The sequence below is a fragment of the Lolium perenne genome, chromosome 1 (genome assembly GCF_019359855.2).
Source record: "Lolium perenne isolate Kyuss_39 chromosome 1, Kyuss_2.0, whole genome shotgun sequence".
Lineage (NCBI taxonomy): Eukaryota > Viridiplantae > Streptophyta > Magnoliopsida > Poales > Poaceae > Lolium > Lolium perenne.
The window spans coordinates 40,143,655-40,157,944 of record NC_067244.2 but is presented as its reverse complement, the minus strand read 5'-3'; positions in this window follow the sequence as shown (position 1 = coordinate 40,157,944).

The window sequence follows — 14,290 nt, the reverse complement described above, 5'->3', positions numbered from 1 at the left end:
GCCATGGAGGTGGAGTCCCATGTGGACTCCACCTTCCTTGGTGGTTTCTTCCGGACTTTTCTAGAACCTTCTAGAACCTTCCGTAGAACCTTCCGCGACATTTTAATTCACATAAAATGACATCCTATATATGAATCTTATTCTCCGGACCATTCCGGAACTCCTCGTGATGTCCGGGATCTTATCCGGGACTCCGAACAAATATTCGAACTCCATTCCATATTCAAGTTCTACCATTTCAACATCCAACTTTAAGTGTGTCACCCTACGGTTCGTGAACTATGCGGACATGGTTGAGTACTCACTCCGACCAATAACCAATAGCGGGATCTGGAGATCCATAATGGCTCCCACATATTCAACGATGACTTTTAGTGATCGAATGAACCATTCACATACAATACCAATTCCCTTTGTCACGCGATATTTTACTTGTCCGAGGTTTGATCTTCGGTATCACTCTATACCTTGTTCAACCTCGTCTCCTGACAAGTACTCTTTACTCGTATCGTGGTATGTGGTCTCTTATGAACTCATTCATATGCTTGCAAGACATTAGACGACATTCCACCGAGAGGGCCCAGAGTATATCTATCCGTCATCGGGATGGACAAATCCCACTGTTGATCCATATGCCTCAACTCATACTTTCCGGATACTTAATCCCACCTTTATAGCCACCCATTTACGCAGTGGTGTTTGGTGTAATCAAAGTACCTTTCCGGTATAAGTGATTTCCACGATCTCATGGTCATAAGGACTAGGTAACTATGTATCGAAAGCTTATAGCAAATAACTTAATGACGAGATCTTATGCTACGCTTAATTGGGTGTGTCCATTACATCATTCATATAATGATATAACCTTGTTATTAATAACATCCAATGTTCATGATTATGAAACTAATCATCCATTAATCAACAAGCTAGTTTAAGAGGCATACTAGGGACTTCTTGTTGTCTACATATCACACATGTACTAATGTTTCGGTTAATACAATTATAGCATGATATATAAACATTTATCATAAACATAAAGATATAAATAATAACCACTTTATTATTGCCTCTAGGGCATATCTCCTCCATAGCAGTAGCTAGATGGTTGTCTTCTCCCCATTGTGCTTCATTGTCGGATCTTGTGAGCTGCCTAACATGATCAAGATCATCTATCTGTAATTCTATATGTTGCGTTTGTTGGGATCCGATGAATAGAGAATACTTGTTATGTTGATTATCAAAGTTATGTCTATGTGTTGTTTATGATCTTGCATGCTCTCCGTTACTAGTAGATGCTCTGGCCAAGTAGATGCTTGTAACTCCAAGAGGGAGTATTTATGCTCGATAGTGGGTTCATGTCTCCGTGAATCTGGGGAAGTGACAGAAATCTCTAAGATTATGGATGTGCTGTTGCCACTAGGGATAAAACATTGGTGCTATGTTCAAGGATGTAGTTACTGATTACATTACGCGCAATACTTAATGCAATTGTCTGTTGTTAGCAACTTAATACTGGAGGGGGTTCGGATGATAACCTGAAGGTGGACTTTTTAGGCATAGATGCATGCTGGATAGCGGTCTATGTACTTTGTCGTAATGCCCAATTAAATCTCACTATACTCATCATAATATGTATGTGCATGGTCATGCCCTCTTTATTTGTCAATTGCCCAACTGTAATTTGTTCACCCAACATGCTGTTTATCTTATGGGAGAGACACCTCTAGTGAACTGTGGACCCCGGTCCAATTCTCTATACTGAAATACAATCTACTGCAATACTGTTCTCTTGTTTTCGCAAACAATCATCATCCACACTATACATCTAATCCTTTGTTACAGCAAGCCGGTGAGATTGACAACCTCACTGTTTCGTTGGGGCAAAGTACTTTGGTTGTGTTGTGCAGGTTCCACGTTGGCGCCGGAATCTCTGGTGTTGCGCCGCACTACATCCCGCCGCCATCAACCTTCAACGTGCTTCTTGACTCCTACTGGTTCGATTAAACCTTGGTTTCTTACTGAGGGAAACTTGCCGCTGTGTGCATCACACCTTCCTCTTGGGGTTCCCAACGGACGTGTCAACCACACGCATCAATAACCACAGAGCAGCGCGCGATAGAGGAAGATCTCGCCTGCAACATATACCCGAGCATGAGCGGGAGCACCTGATCCAGAACCTCGACATGTCCTTTATGTCAATAGACACAAGAGGGGACATTATCCCCAAAACACCGGAAGCTTGGTATATGGCAGCTCAAGCCTTTATACTAGCGTCAAAGCCACCGGCTGGAGACCCGAGAGAAGCACTATATCAGATGGCCATGACAGGAGTTGGAGTCATGGGAACAACGTTCGCAAGACCTAGTACACCACAACCCGAAAAGTCCTCCAAGACGAAATAGTCCTCGACCCACCACGGTGGTACGAGATCCTCCACGAGGATACGTGGCGAGGAATACAAAAGCTCAAGATAGAGTAGACAGAGCACGGGAAAATAGATCCAGGCGATATTCGCCAGAAGTCGAGGAAGAGGATATGTGTGGACTCCCCTGCTTTACTCGACGAGTTCGCAGAACACATGTCCCTTCTGGCTTTAAGTTGCCAGATGGCTATAAAAAGTTTGATGGCCTGCAAGATCCCGAAGATTGGATAATTGATTTCCTGGAAACAGTAAAACTGCTGGGCGGATCAAGAGCAACAGCTATGCAGAGCGTTCAAGTACATCTCAGTGGAGCCGCAAGATCATGGATAAAAAAGCTACCAGTAGGATCCATCGACAGCTGGGAAACTTTCGAGGAGTTATTCATAAAGAATTTTCGTTCCACGTGTAAGAAGCCCACATCCATAGAGCAGCTAAGGGCCTGCAAGCAAAAGTATGGTGAACCAATGAGGACATACATCTAGCGTTGGAATATCATAAAGAATTCTCCTGAAAACGTATCCGACGAAAGAGCGATAGATGCGTTTGTTGCGGGAATCCAGCGAAAAGACTTCATCGAGGACTTAGGCAGATCCAACCCGAAAACAATCACAAAACTTATGGACATATCGAATCGCTGGGCAGATGGAGAAGATGCTATGCATAATAAACAACACAGGTCACCCGAAGAGGACCGCAACAGAAATAATAATCAAAACAGGCGACGATATTCTCGTCCGTACGCAGACTACGACCACCCCGGCTGTCGAGGGTGCTCCTCGGCAATGCCCTCCGATAGGTGCTTAGGGTTGATGGAATCCTACAAGCTGACACGAGACATCGGTTCACAGACAAGCGGGGAGAGCGATTTACCCAGGTTCGGGGCCCTCGATGAGGTAAAACCCTTACGTCCTGCATGTCTGTTCTTGATTTGAAGATATTGGGTTACAATGGGGTGCCGAATAGTTCGGCTGAGATCTCGTCGAGATGGCTAAGTGCTATGGTGACCTAGCTCTAAGCTTTTGGTGGCTAAGATTGCTAAGATTGATCGTGTCCCTCGGCAGCCCCTCTCCTGGCCTTTATATAGGTGGCCAGGTCTCAAGAGGTCTCACCGAGTACGACTAGGTTTACAGTAGTTCTAAATCTAATCTTTCCTTGCTCGGCTGCTCCCTTGTCTTGCCCGCCAAGGAATCTTCTGGTGCGCCATCCAGGCGGCCCGTCTTGCCTCCAAGTGCCTTCATGGGCCTCCATCTAGCTAATCCGGGATAGGGCAATGTCGATTACCCGAAGGGTAATTCCCACGTCAGTAGCCCCCGAGTGTCTAGCTGAACACAGTTCGGGTAGAGACTGAAGCATGCCTCCTTTTGATGTTCTTCTCCTTGATTGTTCTTGTTCTTCTTGATTCAATATCATCTTCTTCTGTCGGGTGCGCGTCAGCGCTCCCGATGGGAGTAGCCCCCGAGTCTAGGTACGGATGCTTGCAATCCGTGCGTAGACTCAAGTTGTACCACTCGAATGTTTCTCTCTGCCGAAGTTTTTCTGCAAGTCTTCGTAGGTCATCTGATATATTTCCTTCATGCAAGGGATAATGAGTAATGTGCCCAACTTTTGCTGGTTAACTGCCGATGGCAAAACAACGTTACCTTACACAGAATCAAGTCCCCGGGCATGATCCTGGAGTGCAAAAAAGTTCTGTCGGGTGCGCGTCCAGCGCTCCCGATGGGAGTAGTCCCCGAGTCTGGGCACGGGTGCTTGCAACCGGGTGCAGACTCGAGTCGAGCAATTGTCTCTCCCTTCAAGGCTTTTTTCCTTCGAGTCTTCATTCTGTCGGGTGCGCGTCTAGCGCTCCCGATGGGAGTAGCCCCCGAGTCTAAGTGCAGTTGCTTTGCAATCTGTGCATAGACTCAAGTTCACCATCCGATACCTTTTTATTCCTTCGAGTTCTTTTCTGCATTCCTCATGACGTCATTGATGACGCTTTACTGATATCTCGATTTTGACTGATAAAACGTGACCCGCTGGGCCCATGCTTTCTCTGTCTGGCCCTATTTTTAAGCAAAATCCACCCTTCTCGCACAGTTACCGAGGCGCCTCCTCGATTTCCGCAATCTTCAATGGAAAAAAGATCCACTTTATGAACTGGCAGCAACGACACGTGCCTACACAGCCTTCAAGTTCTCCCTTTCTTAAAATCTCCAAAGGACGAAAATCTCTAATCTTCTCCCATATTTGCCGTAGCATCTCCTCGCCCTTCTTCTTCTTCCTTCCTTTGCAATTGCTGCGCCGCCACCACCGCTTTTCCGATCTTCCCCAGATCTCGCAATGGTGAAGAAGAAGAGCCTCACCGCCGCCGCCAGTTCTACTAGCGGTGGCGCCGCCGCCAAATCCTCCTCGAATCTTCCGAAGAGGAGCGCTCCAGATGCCCCTCCTCCAGCTCCGGCGCCGCCAGCGCCGCTAAGCTCGATAGCCAAACCTGGGGATTGGCTAGCATCCTCCATCACGATGCGTGATGAGAAGAGGGCCCGAAGCCTTGGGTTAGTATCCTCCGACGAGGAGGACGTGATTCTTCCAGGTGCGATTTGTCGGCCCAATCCCCCTGCTAGTTTTTCCGTGGTGTTCCTGTCATTCCTATATCGGGGTCTCTCGCTTCCTGCCCATGAATTTCTTCATCATCTTCTGCGGACTTACGAAATCCAACTGTGGCAACTCACCCCTAACTCAATCCTTCACGTTGCTGTGTTCATCACCCTCTGTGAGGCGTTCTTGGGCATTGAACCCCACTTTGGGTTGTGGAAAAAGATCTTTTATGTTAAGAGGTACAGCAGTAGTAATGGATCCTTTGTCACTGGAGGAATGGGGTTTGTGGCTCGTTTAGAGGTTAATTATTTCTGTTTCCCAATGAAAGAATCCGTGCAAGGATGGAGACTGAAATGGTTTTATGTCAAGGACTCTTCAACAACCGATTCCCAGCTTCCTTGCTTTGTCGATGTCCTTGAAGCCAAGCCGAAGGATTCTTGGAAGAACTCTCTCTCTCCCGACGAAAAGACAACAGCCGATGAATTATTTGCCAAATTTCTTCGGATCAAAGAAGCCGATGGTCAAACTATGATCGGTACAGAGGTAGCAGCGGTGTTCTTGAAGCGTCGAGTCCAACCAGTTATGGCCAGAATCCGCCCGATGTGGTTGTATTCGGGTGCAAAGGATGAAACCAGGATAAATGCTGCTGAATTATCAGAAAAGGAGCTGCTTGATGAAGTCCGTCGCCTTACTCTCTTTAGTCAAGAAGATTCAATTCCATTGGTATCTTCTTATACTCCCCTTGATGCCGATCATCCACCATCAGATGTATCTTTCCTTCTCACATCCTTATTACGCTGCTTCCACTTAGTCAACACAATTACTATTATCCTTATTTGTTTTTCTCTTCGACAGATCCCCATAGCCTCTGGAAACTTGCATGATTCGCCAAATGATAATTCTGAGGGAAGAGGCTCCTCAGTACCTGTTGATTTTCACACTATCGAGCACACAGGCCCAGAGAGCGAACATGACGATCCGATAGATTCTGAAGCTGTTCACACCGATCTTCCTCCTTCAGCCGATGATGCTTGTGACACAGAGGGATCAGTGCGTGATGATGACGCTGATCGTGATGCCTTTGTTAATGCAGCTGTGGAGGAGACCAGGGCTTCACCCATGAAGAGATCAACCGGCGATTTTGCCGATGAAGACGATCTCTTTGATATGTAAGCACCTTCTTCCCTGGTGCCATATTTTGTCCCCTTATTTCTCGCATTCTTTTCATAACTTCCGTCAATCATTTCCTTTTTGAAGTGACGAAGGTTTCACTGAGCCTCCGTCTAAGAAAGCCAAATCTGGCGCTGCTCCACCGGATGTTGCGGCTTCTGAAGCTTCGGCTCCTAAGGCAGCCCCCGCGGCTCAGGCATCGACTGCCTCTTCCCTTTCCAAGGGGAAATATGTTCCTCCAACTGCTGCCGCCACGACTTCTCCTTCCGTAAGTCCTTTTTGATCACAACGCGAATTTCTTGGAGTGTGCCTTGTCTAATGATTCTTTGTAAAACATCCTTTTTCCTTAAGGATCTGCGGGGTGTTATTTCCTCTTTGGAGGCCTTCGCTTCCCAATTCACTTCTTTAGAGGCGGACAAGGTTCGGCTGCAGAAGGAAGTTGAATCTTCTTCCTCGAAGTTGGACGGCGCAGTCAAGATAGCTGCCGAAGCTCGCCAAGAAGTCGACTCCCTGAAGGAGGAACTGGGCAGGCTGAAGAAAAAGCTGAAAGAAGAGGAAGCGTCTAAGCTGGCTGCCGAGGCTTGGGCAGCTGAAAAAGATGAACTCCTTCGCCAGTCTTCCTTGGCTTTGCTAGGTAATTTATTTTATACTTTTCTGTCGATTATTGTACTTTATGAATTTGATCTTTTGTCAACGATCTTTTCCATTCTATTCTTTTGCAGAAGCTGCCAACATCCCCGCCAATGCCTTGGATAAAATTCCCAATAACTCTCCTGCAAATGGTGTATCGATGACTCTCGCCTCCCACCAGCTTACGCGGGAGCTTCTTGAAAAGGGGAAAGGTGCCATGGCGTGGATGCACTCGATGATCTTCCCCAAGATCAAACAAGACAAAACTCTGGGGCAGTTGATCGATGCCTTCGCGGTTGACACCAAGGAGGTTATCGAGGTATTCAAACGTACTTCGCGTACCTATGGTGCCCTCCTTGCCTTCCAACTTATGATGGGTCATGGCTTTAAGGCTGACATCGAAGAAATGACTAAGGAGCTGCCGAAAGAGCAAGATGGGCAGTTCATTGATTTAAGCATCTTCAAAACGTCAGCCCTTAAGTGTGCTCGCCAGCTTCTTGAACTGGTTTCGTCAAGGAAGACATCGGCTGGCCCCAGTTTATCGACTCAGACCCAAGCCCTTTGATTTTTGTAACAAACTTTTCTTTGAGCTGATGTGGAACACTGTTCTGTTGCAAAACTTATGTTTGTAATAAACTCCGTGCTGGCAATGTTGCTAGTACACCTTTGTTATGATATTTTTACTTGCACTTCTCGCGATGGGAGTTACTTCGGATGCTCGAATTGACCCGATCCGTCATTCCTTTTAACGTTGTTTCTTGCAGGTTTTCCCAGTGCCCGCATTTGTCGACGACTCTTCGAGTGCTCTTCCTGAAGGTGACCGAATCCAACGTATGAAGGATCAGATCGCTCAGATGGAGAAGGATCTGCGCATCACTTATGCCTTAGCTGCTATTATCAATAAGAAGAGCGAGATTGCAGCCGAAGTAGAGCGGTACGCTCTTACTGAACTGCATAAAGCTACCGAGAGTGTGAACTGTAAGTTTCTTGGTCCTTGCATTCTTTTGTCAACAATGCATTGTCTGATCCTCTATTGATTCCTTTTGCCAGTCATAGCTTTGAACCGTGCGGAAGAAAACAAGCAGATTCACGAGCGTGTGCACGCATTGACCCAGCTGTCATCAGCCGAAGAAATTTTCTGGCGGGAACACTCGAAGGCTTCGGTTGTCGCACAATTTCAGGATCGGGTTCAACAAGTCCACCATTTCTTCGACAAGTGCTACAAAGCCCTGAGGGTAGTTTGGAGGACTATGTTCCCTTTAAACGCGATCCCCCCTACACTGTTGACTCTGATGTCTGAGTTTGGGAATACCAAGAAGGTTCGAGACTTGGTGCGAGCTCAGGTTTTCGCAGGGGCCAGGTTTACACTTGCCCTTGTGCTTGCACGTTACCCCTCAGCAAATCTGCTCGCTATCGCCAACGTAGTTGGTGACTTGGAGACTCTGTATCCGAAGGTATTGCTGCCCGCCAATATAATTGTCGACAAGCTTGAGGAGTATTCAAAGGTACATGAGGAAAGAGAAACTCCGCAAGGGTGATTTCAGGAATTAAAGTTGTTTTGTAAATAGATTATTTTGGCTACTTTATCCAAGTGTTAGGATTGTTTAGCCGAAACTTTTCATTCGGTAGATACATGTATATGTACTTTTACCGTGTTAATGCCGTTGGCAAGTTTTGAGGGAGCAAATCTTAATTGCCCGTTTAGATGTATGTGTATTCGTTGGTCAGCAAATCATTTGAGTGATCAGCTCGTGTTGCAGGTTTTGCTAAACCTGTTGTATGCGCAACTTTGCTTTCAACCGATGTATGTTTCGACAGTCACTCCCGAATATTTTCGGGTGTAATGATTCTGCCGATGAGCCCGTTGTTCTTTGATATTTCCATAAGTAAAATATCGAACGTGGGTTGTGTTTGTATTTCTGAACTCTTGCTTTACGACACTCGTGGAGGCATCTATAGCAGAGGGAAGGATTAATGTCCTTGTTTACTTCGCATCTTTTAGCACTCGTAGCGGCTTTTCTTTTAAAGCACGATCTTCTGCCGCGTGCTATGTTGCACCGTCGTTTTTAGGCAAAGTTCACGGTGACGCGGCCTAGATGCTTTGAATTACTGCAATGCTTAACAAGTGATCGAAACTTAAGTTCTCATTAATAAGGTAAGCACGAGACTAAAGGGCGAAAAAAGAAGGCCCTGTTTAAAGTAAAGGGAAAAAAATTAAACGCTAGTGAACTGCTTAAGCAAGGAAGGGATTCTTCTCATCTTTTGGCTTTTTCACCACGTTAGTGGTTGTCGCAGCGTTGTTGATTTCGCCAGGGGCCTGGACAATGGTTGCCAGTGTCTTGCCGTCTCCTATGTCTTCTGTGCCGTCAACTGCCGAAGCTTTTTCTGCCGAAGCTTTTGCTGCCGAAGCTTCTAGGACAGGGTCGGCTGGCTTCTTCTTGGTTTCCCTGACATGTTTTTCTTCCTTGATTTCGCGTATCGATAGCTTGGGCGGAGGGTCGACAATTTCTTGTTGTAACCCGAACTTCGCAGCGATCCTCTGAAAGTCGCGATCACAATTGTCCGAGCATGAAAAACTTCCATAGACTGTGATGTTTGTCCCGTTGTTCCCAGTCATTTTCGGCTTGAGGTATGCGTAGTGCGGCACAGCCATGAACTTGGCATAAGCTGGTCTTCCGAGTATAGCGTGATACTGTGACTCCCAGTTCACTACTTCAAACTCGATCTTTTCCTTCCTGAAATTGTCGGCTTTGCCGAAGACGACGTTTAGGTAAACTTTGCCAAGAGAGTACCCCGGTGAAGTTGGAAGAATCCCATGGAAGCAAGTGTCTGTTTCTTCTAGCATCCTCATGGTGATCCCCATACTTTTGATTGTGTCAACGAATATCAGGTTTAGCCCGCTTCCACCATCCATGAAGACTTTGCTCATCTTGAACCCCCCGATTTGTGCCTCGACTACTAAGGCAGCGTGTCCTGGTTTTGGTATGGTCATCGGGTGGTCAGCTCGACTAAACGTAATGTTCTGAGAGGAACACTCGACATACTCGGGGATGTTCGCCATGATACTTTCTGCCAGGTTAATCTCTCGGGTGAGCTTCTTCATTTCTCTTCTCGAGACACCTGTCCTATGGATCATGCTCATCTGCCCACGTGGTGGTGGAAACGCCTCGTTGGGTTGATGAGGTTGAGCCTGCTGGACTTGATGCTGCGGTGGAGGTGGTGGTGGTGGTGGCGGTTGCTGGCCTGCCTACTGGATGAGTTTGTGCATGTCAATGAACTGCCGACAGTCCCTGAGCAAGTGGCTTGACTTCATTTTGCCGTCCTTGGAATCGACATACGAGTGCAAGTAACAGGCGTTGATCTGCTCGGCGTAGGGCAGTTCGGGAGTCCTCTGCTGCCGTGGTTTTATAATTGCCACGATTCCCAGAGTAGTTCCGATTACTGTCCTGTCGATCGTCTCTTCTATCGTCATATCGATCGTCCTGCCGATCGGAGTACCCTGCGGCTACCAGGTTGTTGTCGTCATAGCTGCGGTTCTTCCTTCTCTTGTGACGATCCCTTCGACCACCCGAGTCGTGCTTAGGCTGGTCATCGTCTTCGTCGTCACTGCGCTGTCGCGGCCTTCGCAAGTTGTCCTCGCCATCAGCCCAGTGATACGTCTCCGACGTATCGATAATTTCTTATGTTCCATGCCACATTATTGATGATATCTACATGTTTTATGCATACTTTATGTCATTATTATGCGTTTTCCGGAACTAACCTATTGACGAGATGCCGAAGGGCCGCTTGTCAAGTTTTACTGCTGTTTTTGGTTTCAGAAATCCTAGTAAGGAAATATTCTCGGAATCGGACGAAATCAACGCCCAGGGTCCTATTTTTCCACGAAGCTTCCAGAAGTCCGAAGGGGAAACGAAGTGGGGCCACGAGGTGGGGACACAGTAGGGCGGCGCGGCCCAAGCCCTGGCCGCGCCGGCCTAGTGTGTGGCCCCACCAGGACTCCACCGACCTTGCCCTTCCGCCTACTTAAAGTCTCCGTCGCGAAAACCCTATTACGTTCGACGAAACCAGAGATAACCTTCCAGAGCCACCGCCATCGCGAAGCCAAGATCTGGGGGACAGGAGTCTCTGTTCCGGCACGCCACCGGGACGGGGAAGTGCCCCCGGAAGGCTTCTCCATCAACACCACCGCCATCTTCATCAACGCTGTTGTCTCCCATGAGGAGGGAGTAGTTCTCCATCGAGGCTCGGGGCTGTACCGGTAGCTATGTGGTTCATCTCTCTCCTATGTACTTCAATACAATAATCTCATGAGCTGCCTTACATGATTGAGATTCATATGATGATGCTTGTAATCTAGATGTCATTATGCTAGTCAAGTGGGTTTTACTTATGTGATCTCCGGAGACTCCTTGTCCCACGTGTGTAAAGGTGACAGTGTGGGTCTCTTAGGCTATATTTCACAGAATACTTATTCACTGTTATGAATGGCATAGTGAAGTACTTATTTATATCCCTTTATGATTGCAATGTGTTTTGTATCACAATTTATCTGTGTGCTACTCTAGTGATGTTATTAAATTAGTTTATTCCTCCTGCACGGTGTAATGGTGACAGTGTGTGCATCGTGTAGTACTTGGCGTAGGCTATGATTGTGATCTCTTGTAGATTATGAAGTTAACTATTGCTATGATAGTATTGATGTGATCTATTCCTCCTTTCGTAGTGTGAAGGTGACAGTGTGCATGCTATGTTAGTACTTGGTTTGGTTATGTTGATCTGTTATGCACTCTAAGGTTATTTAAATATGAACATTGAATATTGTGGAGCTTGTTAACTCCGGCATTGAGGGTTCGTGTAATCCTACACAGTTAGTGGTGTTCATCATCCAACAAGAGGGTGTAGAGTCTAGCATCTATCTATTTATTCTGTTATGTGATCAATGTTGAGAGTGTCCACTAGTGAAAGTATGATCCGTAGGCCTTGTTCCTAAATACTGCAATCGCTGCTTGTTTACTGTTTTACTGCATTTATACTGCCTGCAATATTACTACCATCAACTGCACGCCAGCAAGCACTTTTCTGGCGCCGTTACTACTGCTCATATTCATTCATACCACTTGTATTTCACTATCTCTTCGCCGAACTAGTGCACCTATTAGGTGTGTTGGGGACACAAGAGACTTCTTGCTTTGTGGTTGCAGGGTTGCATGAGAGGGATATCTTTGACCTCTTCCTCCCTGAGTTCGATAAACCTTGGGTGATCCACTTAAGGGAAACTTGCTGCTGTTCTACAAACCTCTGCTCTTGGAGGCCCAACACTGTCTACAAGAATAGAAGCACCCGTAGACATCAAGCAAATTTCTGGTGCCGTTGCCGGGGAGGAAAGGTAAAAGGCACTCATACTCCGGTCCCAGGTAAAGTACTTTTCCGGCGCCATTGTGTGTGTGCTCGAAGCTATTTCCTTTAGATCCTGCAATTGCATCTTTTTGTTTCTTGTTTACACTAGTTTGACATAATGGACAACGGTGAGCTTCTTATTCTATTTCCTGATTTAAGATATGGATGGTTTGATGCGAAAATTAAAAAACCTATGGAACATATTAGTATGAACGCTTTGAACACCATTGTTGCTAATGATATGGAAAATTCTAAGCTTGGGGAAGCTGGCTTTGATGAGCATGATATTTTTAGTCCCCCGAGCATTGAGGAGAAAATTTACTTTGATGATACTTTGCCTCCTATTTATGATGATTATAATGATATTGGTCTTTTAGTACCGCCTGTTATGGAGGATAAATTTGATTATGATTACAATATGCCTCCTATATTTGATAATGAGAATAATAATGATAGCTACTTTGTTGAATTTGCTCCCACTACAACTAATAAAATTGATTATGCTTATGTGGAGAGTAATGATACTTTTATGCATGTGAATAAGAATGCTTTATGTGATACTTATATTGTTGAGTTTGTTCATGATGCCTCTGAAAGTTATTATGAGAGAGGAAAATATGGTTGTAGAAATTTTCATGTTACTAAAACACCTCTCTATATGCTGAAATTTTTGAAGTTACACGGGTTTTATCTTCCTATGCTTGTTACTTTGCTCTTCATGAACTTGTTTATTTACAAGATTCCTATGCATAGGAAGCATGTTAGACTTAAATGTGTTTTGAATTTGCTTTTTGATGCTCTCTTTTGCTTCAACTCTTATTTCTTGGGAGTGCATCATTGAAATTACTGAGCCCATCTTAATGGCTATAAAGAAAGAACTTTTTGGGAGATAACCCATGTGTTTATTTTACTACAACACTTTTGTTTTATATTTGAGTCTTGGAAGTTGTTACTACTGTTAGCAACCTCTCCTTATCTTTATTTTATTGCATTTTTGTGCCAAGTAAAGTCTTTGATAGCAAGGTTGATACTAGATTTGGATTACTGCGCAGAAACAGATTTCTGTCTGTCACGAATCTGGGCAGAATTCTCTGTAGGTAACTCAGAAAAATCTGCCAATTTACGTGCGTGATCCTCAGATATGTACGCAACTTTCATTCAATTTGGGCATTTTCATCTGAGCAAGTCTGGTGCCATTTTAAAATTCGTCTTTTTGGACTGTTCTGTTTGGACAGATTCTGCCTTTTATTTCGCATTGCTTCTTTCGTTGTGTTGGGTGGATTTCTTTGTTTCATTACCTTCCAGTAGCTTTGGGCAATGTACAGAAGTGTTAAGAATGATTGTGTCACCTCTGAACATGTGAATTTTTAATTATGCACTAACCCTCTAATGAGTTTGTTTCGAGTTTGGTGTGGAGGAAGTTTTCAAGGGTCAAGAGAGGAGGATGATATACTATGATCAAGAAGAGTGAAGAGTCTAAGCTTGGGGATGCCCCGGTGGTTCATCCCTGCATATTTCAAGAAGACTCAAGCATCTAAGCTTGGGGATGCCCAAGGCATCCCCTTCTTCATCGACAACTTATCAGGTTTCTTTTCTTGAAACTATATTTTTATTCAGTCACATCTTATGTACTTTACTTGGAGCGTCTGTGTGCTTTTGTTTGTGTTTTTGATTGAATAAATGCTTGTGTGGGAGAGAGACACGCTCCGCTGGTTCATATGAACACATGTGTTTTTAGCTTTTAATGTTCATGGCGAAGGTTGAAACTGCTTCGTTAAATTGTTATATGGTTGGAATCGGGAAATGCTACATGTAGTAATTCTAAAATGTCCTGAATAATTTGATACTTGGCAATTGTTGTGCTCATGTTTAAGCTCTTGCATCATATACTTTGCACCCATTAATGAAGAAATACATAGAGCTTGCTAAAATTTGGTTTGCATAATTGGTCTCTCTAAGGTCTAGATAATTTCTAGTATTGAGTTTTGAACAACAAGGAAGACGGTGTGGAGTCTTATAATGTTTACAATATGTCTTTTATGTGAGTTTTGCTGCACCGGTTCATCCTTGTGTTTGTTTCAAATAACCTTGCTA